Here is a 13,057-nt window from a genome sequence, read left to right as displayed (position 1 = left end):
AGCCTTACCCATCCATTTCAGTTCAAAATAACTTCTTTTTCTGAGTTTTATAATACCACTACTTTTGATGCTTAATCATATACTTGCTCCTACTATTATTTGAATGCTTTGTTCAACAAAATTAATTCAATTCATAGTATTAATAATTTATTAAATGCTTACTATGTGAAGAGAGAATCTAGAATAGAAAACAATAGCTAAGATATGTTTTACTTCCTTATGGATCTTAGAGTCTAAAAGAGATATATCCCACATATGCATTAAAGACAAAAAAAACATAAGGAATCTCTGAGAATGGTTCAAGGTTATACAAGGTCCTAGGAGTGAAGGAAATTGATGCTGACTAAAAAAACCAAATTGGAACTTAGAATGGGAATAATAAAAATATGAATAATAATTCCAAAGGTCAAAATTAGAGGGAGTACATTTAAGGGTAAAGGAACAATTTGAGCAAATGTATGAAGGTGTTAAAGTATGGATTGGGTTTAAGGTAACAGAAAGCAATCCAGTTTGGCTGGAGCAAAGTAAATAGAAGTCTAAGACAAAGCTGGAAAATATTTAGAGATGGACCATGGGGGATTTTACATATTAAGCAAATATTTTTAAATTTTCCTTTCAAGGCTATTAGAAAGCACTGAAGACTTTTGTCTTGAGGACTGACAACTAGATCTATTTAAAAGGAAAATTATCTTGGTAGCATACTGAAAGATGATTGGAATGGTGGGAAGACTGGTAAATATTGCAATAGTCCAGGTGAGTTGTGATAGAAGCCTATCCCATAGACTGTTGAAAGGACAAAACTTGGTAACTAATTAGAAATGAGAACAGAGGGGAAGAAAGAAGCCAAAGCCTCACAATGTAGGAGATTGGATGAACAATAATGCTATTGGAAGTAAGAGTAATGTCAAAATGAGGAACCAGGCTTAGGAGAAAATATGATTTATTCAGTTTCAGACAGGTTGATTTTGAGTCGTTAGTGTTATTTCCATGTAAAAATATGGGTCTGGAATTCTGAGAGAGAGGTCAAGACTAAGAATATCAATTTGCTAGTCATCAGTCAAGGAAATCAAAGTGATCCATAGTCATATGAAAAATTGCTCTAAATCACTAATTATTAGAGAAATGCAAATTAAAACATCTCTGAAGTACCTCTCAGACTGGCCAATATGACCAGAAAAGACAATGATCAATGTTGGAAGGGATGTGGGAATTTGGGACACTAATACATTGTTGGTGGAGCTGTGAACTCATCTGACCTTTCTGAAGACCAATTTGGAATTATGCCCAAAAGACAACAAAAATGTGCATATCCTTTGATCCAGCAATACCATTACTGGGTCTATACCCTGAAGAGATTATGAAAAAGGGTAAACACATCAACTGCACAAGAATATTCTTAGCAGCTCTGTTTGTGGTGGCAAAGAATTGGAAATTGAGTGGATGTCCATCAACTGGGGAATGGCTTAATAAACTGTGGTATATATATTTCAGTTAGAAACCAGGAGGGATGGGAATTCAGGGAAGCCTGGATTTGCATGAACTGATGCTGAGCAAGATGAGCAGAACCAGAAGAAAATTATACACCCTAACAGCAACATGGGAGTGATGATCAACCTAATGGACTTGCTCATACCAACAGGGCAACAATCAGGCACAAATATGGGCTCTCTACGATGGAGAATGCCATCTGTATCCTGAGAAAGAATTGTGGAATTTGAACAAAGACCAAAGACTATTACCTTTAATTTAAAAAACGTTATGTTATTATGTAATTCTGCTATATCTCATACATTATGCTTCTTCCTTAAGGATATGATTTCTCTCTCATCACATTCAACTTAGATTAATACATACCATGGAAACAATGTAAAGACAAACAAACTGCCTTCTGTGGGGGATGGAGGAGGGAAGCAAGATTAGGGAAAAATTATAAAATTCAAAATAAATAAATCTTTCAAAAAAAGAAGTAAAAATGAATGTGACTTGCCAAGAGACAGAGGAAAAGTCAGCTATGGATACTTAATCAAATGTAATCTTGTTATGTTATTTAAATGTTTCAAGCATTTGACATCTTGTTTTCAATTTGGTTACTGTAAACTCCTGGAGGGCAAGGACTATATCTTTTACTGCTCTGTATTACCCCATTACTTAGTCCAGTGACTCACAGGTACAAAGTACTCAATAAGTATTTGTTAAATGAATATTCAAAAACACTTGTTCCCTCCATTTGCTATCATCTGTCTACATCATGACAAGTAAAATGGATCAAGGAGGCAAACAGATGGTTTGTGTGGGCTGGTTTGGTAACTTCCCAAATATTTCTTTCATACATGCTTTTTGTAGCTCTTCTGCCACTCTATACAGGACCTTTGAACATATTTGAATATATACCCATGAGATAGCATTATGGGGTCCCTTTGTGAGACAAAGTCTGAGCCTTTCTAATTTCTACCTTTTTAGGGCTTTCTTTACATGTCCTTTGATAACAGTTATGTTTAGGTCAGATATGGAAAGATCATAAAAGAGAAACAGGAAGAAGAAAGATAAAAGATGTGGAATATGTCTGAGATTAAAGAAGAAAAAAAGGCAAAAGTCTCATGAAAATCCAGTTCGTATTGATACTTCTCTCAGTTTGTACTAATTCTTTATTTGTTTCACTCTCTGGAATTTTAAGCAAAATACATGAAATATTTATTTGTGCTTAGGACTCTGATAAGGCTAAAATTTAGTAAATTTTGCAAAACATGTTTCTTTTCTCCAAAACTTTGCATAAGGAAATAATGAAAGAAGCTTCAATATTAAGTAGGAAAGCCAGAGGATGAACTCTGGCATCGACAAACAGAAAGTCCTCAAACATAGCTCTTGCCTTTTCCAATCTCAAGGTTCCCTTTTCTTTTCTCCAGTCACCAAATCTTGTATTTGTGCTGTTTTCATTATTTATAAGAGAATATAACCCCACTCCAAATATAGTCTACAAAAAGTCTACTTGCAATCTTTCCAGAGAATATAAAGCCTCTCCAGTTGAGATTCTATCTAGAGTTTTAAGTCAGGGTTCTCTCAACTTTTTTGTGACAAGGAGTTAATTTTCATTTACTTTAAAGGAAATGAAGGATGAGCCTTGGGGTTAGGAGTCAATGTATGGGGTGGGATGGAGTTATAAACAAAACCTTTGGTACCCACAGCAATAAAGAACTATCAGTTCTAGGTACATTTTCCTTCTCACTGAAATCTAGCCTAACTGTGCGGGGAATATATACTAGCAGCAAGAAACTTAGTGATCAACTAAGTAAGATTTTTGACATTCTTTGTGCATTCTATAAAATAATCAAAGTAGGTTATCTCCCTATTTGGCTTGGACTGGACAAATTATTCACTCTGACTTTTTCCTGTATTTTGTTCCACAGGATTTAGTCTAGTACATTTTCTAGATCTCTTTAGAGGAGTTTTATGGAGGGGAGTTCCCTTCTTCAGCCATCTTTGGTCTACCTCCTCCCCTATGCCTTTGTAAAATAGCTCCCTATGTGTAGAATGCACTGACCCTTGACATTTTCCATAAAAGAGTTAATTTCTTTAAAGCCCTGCATGAGACTTTAAAATTCCTACATGAGACTTCCAGATTACTCCAGGTATTAATGTTCTCTCTTTGAAATCATTTTGTATGCCCTTTGTAGGTACATGTCACATCCCTCCTAGAGGGATGGAGTGTCTTTACTTTTTTTTTTTATCTCTTGAATCTGGCATAGTGCTTGTGTGTTGTAGTCAGTAAATAAATGCTTATTAAATTGTATTGCATCAAAGTGAATTGTAAGTAGTCTTAAGTTGCTCACAGACTTGCACTCAAGTGTTTGTGAAAGCTTGCACAAAGTCATTGAAATTCAAAACTGATGCAGCTCTTAAGTAATCTTGAGCACCTAAGAGGCTGGGAGACAAGGTATGGGTGGGGAGGAGGGGAGGAGTTATAAATAAAGTTCTTAATACTCTCAGCAATAAAGCACCACCAGTTCTAGCTGCATATCCCTTCTCATTGAGATTCTAACCTAACTATGAAGGGAAATATATACTCTTTGAGCTACTAACCCTGTTCTTTGAAATATTTTGTAAGGGCAATCTGATTGTGGTCCAGAAACAACTGCCCAGGACTATGTATTCTTTTTTGTCTTCTGCAATCAGCTTTCCTTTGGGTGAAGAATACTGACAATATTTTTCTGAATTTCATTTGGATCAGTTAATTTATCTTTGTGTTTTAACTTTGAACTGTAAACACAGGTTCATGACTGAAAAAATTTTTGAAAATAAATATTTTATCAAATGTCTATTTTCTAGTCTTTAGATCAGCAAGATTTGGGATTCTAAAGACTTTGGTAAATAAGACATACAAGAAAGACCTAGCAAAATTGTTTCCCTAAGTCAATTTAATGTATTCTTTGAGTAAATGAGCAAGTGAGAGTCATAACTCAACTCTCGGTCTTCTGACAGGAGTGTAGACCAACCAGTCTGTGATTGAGTTATATGACTACTTCTATTGTGTAGCATTAATAATATATTGGACTAGGATATAATGCAGTATTCATGATTTGTCAGCAGACACAACTCATTGAAAATGTGACCTCTTAAAAGACAATAGCATCTGTTCCTCACTGATAGTTCTTCACCTGCCTGGTCATTTTACTATAATGCATTTTATAAAATCTCCAGGTGGATGCTCCACTAAATGTGAGAATTATAATTCGCTAGCAACAAAATCTCCAGAATGATGCTTGGCAGTCAACTCACCTGACTCCTGCACCCATTGAATCGTTCCTGAAAATGTGATATGTGGGCCTTCATTACAGCTTAATGATAGCTTGCTAAATTTATGGCTTAATACAGGCCCATAATGTGGTTGAGTTATGACTTCTCTGTGGACCATAACTTCCCTTGTTGAACTCTAAATCTTTATGTTTCGATAATGTAGTGAAGTTCATTTTTTGCCTGCTTTTACAGTGGATATTTCCTGTATTTAAAAACATGAAAAGGTAAATTAAATGCACAGAAAAATTGCTGGTACAGATATTTAGAAATTCTGAATTGCCATCCTAGAGGGTAGCAGCTATGCAAAATTGACCTGCTATTTGATGCATGCTCCACAATGTAGATAGCCCAAAACAGGTAAAGCAAAATAGGGTACAGGTAAACAATATTATACAGTTTGGGAAAGAAGATCAGGGAGAATTAAGGACATAACTGGGACATTACCATCAGACATGGCTATTATAATAGTTTTCTCAGACTTTTGAGGTCTCATCAAGTAACACCCCAGGAGCATTAAATGTTGAAGCCTCTTGTAGGCCAGAGAAACAACTATGGACTATTTCTATGGTCCATGCTGTCCTCTCCTTTGCCAGCCTCTCTCATCCTGTCTTTTCCTCTTCTCTTCACTATTGCCTCTCCTGTTTTCTATCTCCATTTTAGTACCATTTTCTATTCATATCATACTCACACACTTTTCTGGATCAGGTGGCATTGTGAATTTTAGCAGTTTTTCCTCTGCCCTCGTCTCTCTGATTACTCAGGCAACTCCTCTATACCAAAAGATCAGAGCATGACTTGAAGGATTTTTTTTATTAGTCTTGAATTACTCTCTATTCCACCATCTATGGATCAGCACATTTTTAAGAGGACCATTAATGCACATCTGACCAAATGTCCTTCTCAGGTCTCCATCCAAGGAGGCAGTGATAATTTTGCAGGGGGAAGCAGAATGCTTCTGAGATCTGACTTTGGAGGACCTAGGAACATGCAGTTATTTCCAGTTCCTATTTCTTTCTTTCTATCATAAAACATTTAAAAAAACTGTTCATAGGCTTATAGAACTAAAGCTGGAAGGATCCTCCAAGACCACCAAACACTCCCCACTGGGTTGCAATCGAATATTCATGATTTTTAGAGCATGCAGCTCATTGAACATTCAAACAGTAACATCAACCCCTCACTGATAATTACTCTAGTCTAATCCCTCCTCATGCAGATTAAGAAACTGAGGCCCAGGAAGTTTAAGTGATTTCCTCAAAACTTTATAGCTTATAAGTACCCATGTCTGTATTCCAAGGCTGCTCCTCTACATTAGCTATCTAAAAATTCTGTTCCTTTTTTTTCCTTTAATATTTGTTCAAAACCTTGGTTTGTCTTTGGCACTTCCTTTTTTCTTATTTCTTCTCTCCAATTTGGTAGCAAATCTTGTCAATTCTACTCAAGCAATAATTTTTGCATCTACTACTTCCTCTTTTTTTCTGTAGGGCAAGGTCTGTCTTGCTCAGTGGTATTTATATCCCTAGCTCTTAGCATTATGTCTGGTACATATTAAGTGCTTAGAAAATGATTTTGTCTTCTTTGGTGAATTCTTTCACTATTCCTATGTTATCTTTTCCTTCACTTGATAGCATTAACATATGTATATATATATAGAATATATAAATATTATATGGAACACATACATAATAACAATACACATGTGTATATAACATATATGTGTATATAAGTGTTAATTTACACAATAAATATGTACTTATATATGTGCATATAAACACATGTTTGAATTAGACAAATTATATATATGTATATATATATATACACACACACACACTATATATATATGAAATGGGCATCCATAGGCATACATGTGTAAGGGTATGTATACATACATGTACTTATATATGCCTTTGCTTGAAAGCAAGTTGTTGATGGACATTGGAATTCATTTGCTCCTCTTGTCTACTTCATACTTCAAGTAGTATTCATCTTTTTGTGACAATAAGTAACTACTCAGTGTTCTGGAGAGGATTAGGATGATTCTGGAGGCCCCTGCTTTCAGATTATGTACTGGCAGCAGAAGCAAACAGACTACCTCTCAAAGGAAAAGGGTCTTATGTGGAAAGGCCGGCAACAAAGCGGGGTAGAATAGGAGATCCCTTTCAGAACTATCCTAATTAGAAATAGTTTTACAATCTACTTACAAGACAGTATATTGATTTTAGGCTGTTTAAAAATGAGCCTCATTTTACTAAAGCGCTCCCATCTGTTGTCAGTTTCTCTTTAGTGTCATTGTAAAATCATGCTTCCTTTACTCCCTGCTCCTCAAGCTCTCATTTCTCCTCAAGAGAGACAGAAATTCTTGGGAGTCAGGAATCCAGATTTTAAGTTTTCTTTGGTAAAGCTTCTCTCTTTCAAAAGAAAAATCCTAGATTTCTTAAAATCAGCTATTATGGCACAAGGAAACTGTCATGAGTCTAATCCCTATTTTAATGTTGCCCTTTGCCTTTACTTACTTTCTCTCTCTGTCTCTGCCTCTCTTATACACTCCCCCTTAACACACACACACACACACACACACACACACACACACACACACACACACACACACACACACACACACACACTTGAAACCAGGGTTCCCATCTGCAGGACTCAGATGCCAAGAGAAGCAACAAGGGAAAGGAACAGAACAAGAGCCTGTGTAACTAACTCCCCTAGCTGGCTTCCTCTTCAGCTTCTTCTCTGGCTCTGGTGCAGAACTGTTTCTTAAGAGGTTAGGTTGATAATCTGCTGGCTACTCTTCTAGATGCCATTGTGTTTTGCCTTGCTTTTGATGGCATAAACTTTATTAGTTTTGGGCATAAAGTTTCTTTGTAAATTTTGGCTACAATGTGTGGCGGTCAATCTAAGGTCCATAAGACCTCACCATATCTTTTAATACTTTGTGTCTTGAAGTGGCATAGATAAATTAGCCAGAGAATTAATTTTCTTCATGGAAGAGTGAATAAATAACTGCTCTTGGAACCAAGAATAATTGGATTAAAATCCTATTTCTTAATAGCTCTGTGATCTCAGGCAAGTTATTTAACTTCTCTGATCATCAGTTTCCTCATCGGTAAAATGGGGATGTTTAACTCTAAGGTTATTTTTTTTTTGCAAGGCAATTGGGTTAAGTGGCTTGCCCAAGGCCACACAGCTAGGTGATTATTAAATGTCTGAGGTCAGATTTGAACTGAGGTACTCCTGACTCCAGGGCTGGTGCTCTATCCACTGCACCACCTAGCTACCCCCTGTAAGGTTACTTTTAATCCTAACTATAAATCTATCATCTTCCTGGGCATAGATGCAGTGGATTAGTTTAAAAGCATTTAAAAGTTCCTGGGTATCCTTCATTAAAAAAAAAAAGTTGTGAGGAAGAGATTATAATAACTCACTCAACAGGCATAGGAAACAGCACTGACTCCTATATTCTTTTATTGAGCTCAGTATATACAAGGGGTTTGGATAAGAGTCTACAATCTAGTTCTGTTATGTTGAGTACTTGGTATCTTCAAAAGACACAGTGATGTTCATCTCAAAGAAGAGATTGGAACATTTGTCCCACATTTCTTCCTAATACGTGTGTTTTCCATAAATCTGGATTGGAGGAGAATGGCTGTTTACTAACCAGTGACAACATTAGATGAAAGGATGCCATATTTAAAATACTATTTTAGATGTGGTATAAGCTAGTTGAGGAAATAATAGGAAAAGGCAAACCTTGAGAAATATGAGATTTCATGCTGTTGTAATAGGTGTCAAAACCTGTAAAGAGATGGCTGGGTTGAGCACATAAGTATTAATCTGGAACCTTTTTTTGTAATTCACATAACAATGTTCTTACTATTTCTAATGCATCTTTCCCATTAAAATACAAGGTTCATGAAGATAGTGACATTTTTTCATTTAAAATTTGGGTTTCCCTCAGCATGTAGAATATCATTCTGATCATAACTGATGCTTAACAAATAGTGGTTGAAATGATATGCATACTGGAGAGATTCATATAGCTATCTAATTTCCATGCTCCAGAGGACTGATAGCTAGCAATCTATTGAGCTCAAATGGGGATATTTGAATTGAATATTTGAATTGAAAAGGGAATGAACAATTCCCTTTTTTGATAAGACTATTTCAGAATGCTTCCAAGATGATAGAATCATGTTTTCTTCTTTACTTCTTTAGATTCTTTGGTCCTTTTCTCACCATTTTGATTCAAAATATTTGAGGAATACCTAGATATAAAGTTATATATTGAGTTAAAACACACACATGTGTGCACATGCGTGTGTGTGCACACATACATGTGCGCAAGCACAGACACACACACAAAACTACTGTACAGGGAATGAATGGTTAAATAATAGTTCTTGTGGAAAAAATCTGAGACATTTAATGAATCATAGAATAAATATAAATTAACAGTATTAGGTATGGTAGTAGGAGACTAAGAAGGAATAGGTAGGACAGGTAGCTGAGGAGGTAGAAGAGAGAAACTTCTCAAAAATCTAGAGAGAAGAGAGTATTCAAGGTGGTTGAGGAACAGGTCAAGTAAGATGAAGATTGAGAAAAGAGCATTAGTTTTGACAAATAAGATAATGAAAACTTGGAGAAAGCAGTTGAGGTCTGTAAAGTTCAGAAGAGAGTGAGAGGAAAGGAAGAAAAGGTTTGCATTATGACGGCCATTTCATGGAAAGGAGAAACATAGGCCAATTGTTCTTAGGATGGTATGATCGAGTGAGGGCTTTTTGAGATGACAGAGACATGGGCATGTTTGTAGACAGTTGTTATTTGTCCTTCATGTTTGAAAAGAACTAGTGACATCACAATGATATCTTTGTTCGATCATGCATTGGATTTAAGTGAAGCAGAGTTGCAAAGTTGTCAGCTTTATTCTCTCTTCCAGAATCATTGAAGTCCAGTGACAAGACAAAAGTCAAATCGACAGATGGTGGCTCAGATGTAATGAATGACCATTGGTCTTCAATGACCAAACTCTAAGCACTTCACAACTCTTGCTTCAGCAGCCTATGTGACTATTGGAACAAATTGTTCTCATCTGCCCATTCCACCAGGGGAAGTCTTCACATGCTTGGGATAGATATCCTCCTAATTCACTGGCAGATTTGAGGCCTCTTGGTTACCCTTAACATGGTTTTACTGAGTTGTGACTGTTGTACATTCTAAAGCTTCTTTAAGTAACAAGTGAAAGTTGCAGTAAAATGGAATGGCATCATTTACTTATTGAGGAATTTGATTTGTCAAGGATGTGAGACAGAAGTGAAGGAGGATCTTGTTCAGTATTTGAATGATGTGAGTTAAGGAAGAGGGAAAAAGAAGGAGCTTTCTGCAAACCACCTGATTTTTTTTTCAGTGAAAAAATAAAGTTCTAAGCAGAGAAGATGAGGAAATGTTAAAAGAGGGTTGTTAAGTTTTGGAAAAGCTACTGTGTTGAGTAACATAGTGAGTTTTCAGTGAGTTGTAAAGTAATTAATACAGTGAAGACAATTAAGATAATATAACATAAATATGTAAGGATTCTAGTCAACTTGGTTTTGTAATTTTGCCCAAATTTATTCAGTAGTATGTAGGTAGGAAAACAATGGATAGTGTAAATAATCCAGTGCTGAGACTTTGTAGGGTAAGACTGATGGTAAGATAAGGAGGTAAGGGACTAGAGAAAAGAGGACAGAGTAGAGTTAAACTAGTTTACCAAGGGGTCAAAATGGGAAATTCAATAGAGTGTAACCAGTGTAGGGGTAATGGCCTGGGAAAAAGCTAATTAAGTCTGATTGACTAATTGATGTCAGCTGATAATCAATGAAGTAAAGCACATTGCTGGGGGCTCATGAGATATAGCACTAGAAAATCACCCCCTTTTGATAGAGGAGTGGGATGTCACTGTAAGGACAAAGAAGGGTGTTAGGGGATGGAGGGCAGGAGGAGAGGTGAAATAATAACAGATTGTGTTAAGAGAATTCTAGAGCTCATGACCTTGGAAGTAGAATACCTGTGGGAGATGACAAAATTAAATGGAGGTTGAGTGATGACATCAGGTATATTGTATAGAAGATTGCTGTTTGGATTCAGGATGAACAAGATTTAGTCTCTTCTATTGAGTGCCTTCCATCTTTTCAAGGTGTTTCCCAATTCTATAACTGAAATATGTTTACATTCCATAGTGAAACTCAACATTATTGGAGGATAGGGTAGAAGGGTAAGAAGTAGAGAGTACCATCATAGTCAGGAATCAACAGGACAGGAATCTGGAACTACTTAATTTTACATTTTAGTGATAAAAGGATGACTTTCACTATGATATACATGTTAATATTAATTTATGTTAATTAATTTATGTTTTGAAAGTTTATTTTTTTAAGTAGGATGTTTGACCAATTACATTATTTTTTTTTTCTTGTTGGGAGGGATGTAACGGTGTACAGATTCTGGAACCCTCAATCTTCACTAGGTTTAGGTAATAAAGTCTTCAGAGTTTTGTTGGCTACATCTCTGTTTTCTAAAGCTAGCAATAAGGGATGGATGATACTTTTCCAGTGCTACATCTCATAAGCCCCCATTTAATGTGTTTCACCACATTATTATCAGTCGACATTAATAAGTCATTCTGACTTAATTAGTTTTTAGAAATAATTATAGTAAGGAAAATTGACATTAACAAAATTCCAAAAGCATGAGAACTATTCTCTTGCTGATAATTAGAGTTCAGTGGAAAGGGGGGCTAAAGCTTAGAGAGTACATGTGCAAAGAGATAACACATACCTCCTAGTTTTTAGATGTCCTTTTCTTCCTTTCATAAGGCATAATGAAGTTCCCCATAGGCAGAATGTAATTTTCTGATGGGTTTATTGAAACCTATCAGAAGTTGTCTTTCCTTTTCTGACTCCTGATCTAGACATCAACTTTCAACTGTCCTGAGAATGTTGTTGGATACCAAAGGGAAGTCCAAATCCTATCACTTTGGAAGTTCATAAAAATTTTTTCTGGGTCAGGGATAGGAGAGAAAAGTGAAGGTTTATTTCTCTCTGATCCCATCATCAATGAACTTCCTCTTGGGGTTTTTTTTCCCTAGAATAGCTCTGTTAACTTTCCAGATGCTCAAATGCTAATGACTTGCTGTTCTATTGAAAATCTAAATGACATGCTAGGATATGCATTAGTTTAATGCCTTTGATTGGGTGATTGATTGAATAGAGATGGTTTCCTCTGATAAAGTTATTTTAGCTGGAGTACCTTATTCTTCAAATGGAGAGATTTGATTGATTGTGACTCAATTGATCCTCATCCTTTCATGAGGACAGATGCTGTTTGCATAGATTAAAAGAAAAATGTAGTACATTTATCATGATTCTCAATCCTCTGTAGCCATACTAGCTGTAGCCTAGGAAGGGATTATTTGTCAAGGAGTATCAGTAGCTGACCAAAGCACAATGGTACAACAAGGATTTAGATTTCTAATTTATCTGTAGTCTGGACCTTTCAAGTTCAATATAATCTCCTAAACTCTAGGTATAACTACCTAAATACTAGCAGCATTTTGTGCTGTCATGTTACATAGTATTCATATTCATAGGTACCACTGAATAAAAAACCACAGTTGTATTGGGGTAAAGAAAGATTTCCAGAAAACCTTGAAGCAGTTAGGTAAGAAGGCCTATCTCTGGGATTATCCTGTATTTCCCTGGTGGATTCCCCTCTACTCCTTTACTCCAGCCTGTTCCTCACCCCTTGAGCATTTTTGTTATTACTTCATGATTTTTTTGAGCATCTCGTGATTTTTTTGGTGAAAATTATAGTGTCTGAAAATGTATGCAAGTAATTTAAAGCTAGGATCTTTTGGGGGAATGTTTCTATCATGACTGACCATAGGAATACTGTTAAACCTTACAATTGCTGTGAAAGAATTGTGAAAGAAATAATTCTGAAAGTAATTGTGAAAATAATATGTGAAAGAGGACAACAAGGTGGCACAGTGGATAGAGTGCTTAGTTAAGAAGTCTCATCTTACTGAATTCAAATCTGACCTTAGACACTTACTAACCCTGTGACCCCAGGAAAATCACTAAAAACTGTTTATTTCAGATTTCTCATTTGTAAAATGAACTGAAGAAAGAAATGACAAAACATTCTAGTATCTTTGCCAAGAAAACTCCAAATAGGGTCACAAAGAGTTGGACGTGAATGGAAATGACTGCATAACAACAATGAC

Source organism: Macrotis lagotis, chromosome 1, assembly GCF_037893015.1.
Source record: "Macrotis lagotis isolate mMagLag1 chromosome 1, bilby.v1.9.chrom.fasta, whole genome shotgun sequence".
Taxonomy (NCBI): Eukaryota; Metazoa; Chordata; class Mammalia; order Peramelemorphia; family Peramelidae; genus Macrotis; species Macrotis lagotis.
The sequence above is the reverse complement of the archived record's forward strand: the minus strand, read 5'-3'. Positions refer to the sequence as shown.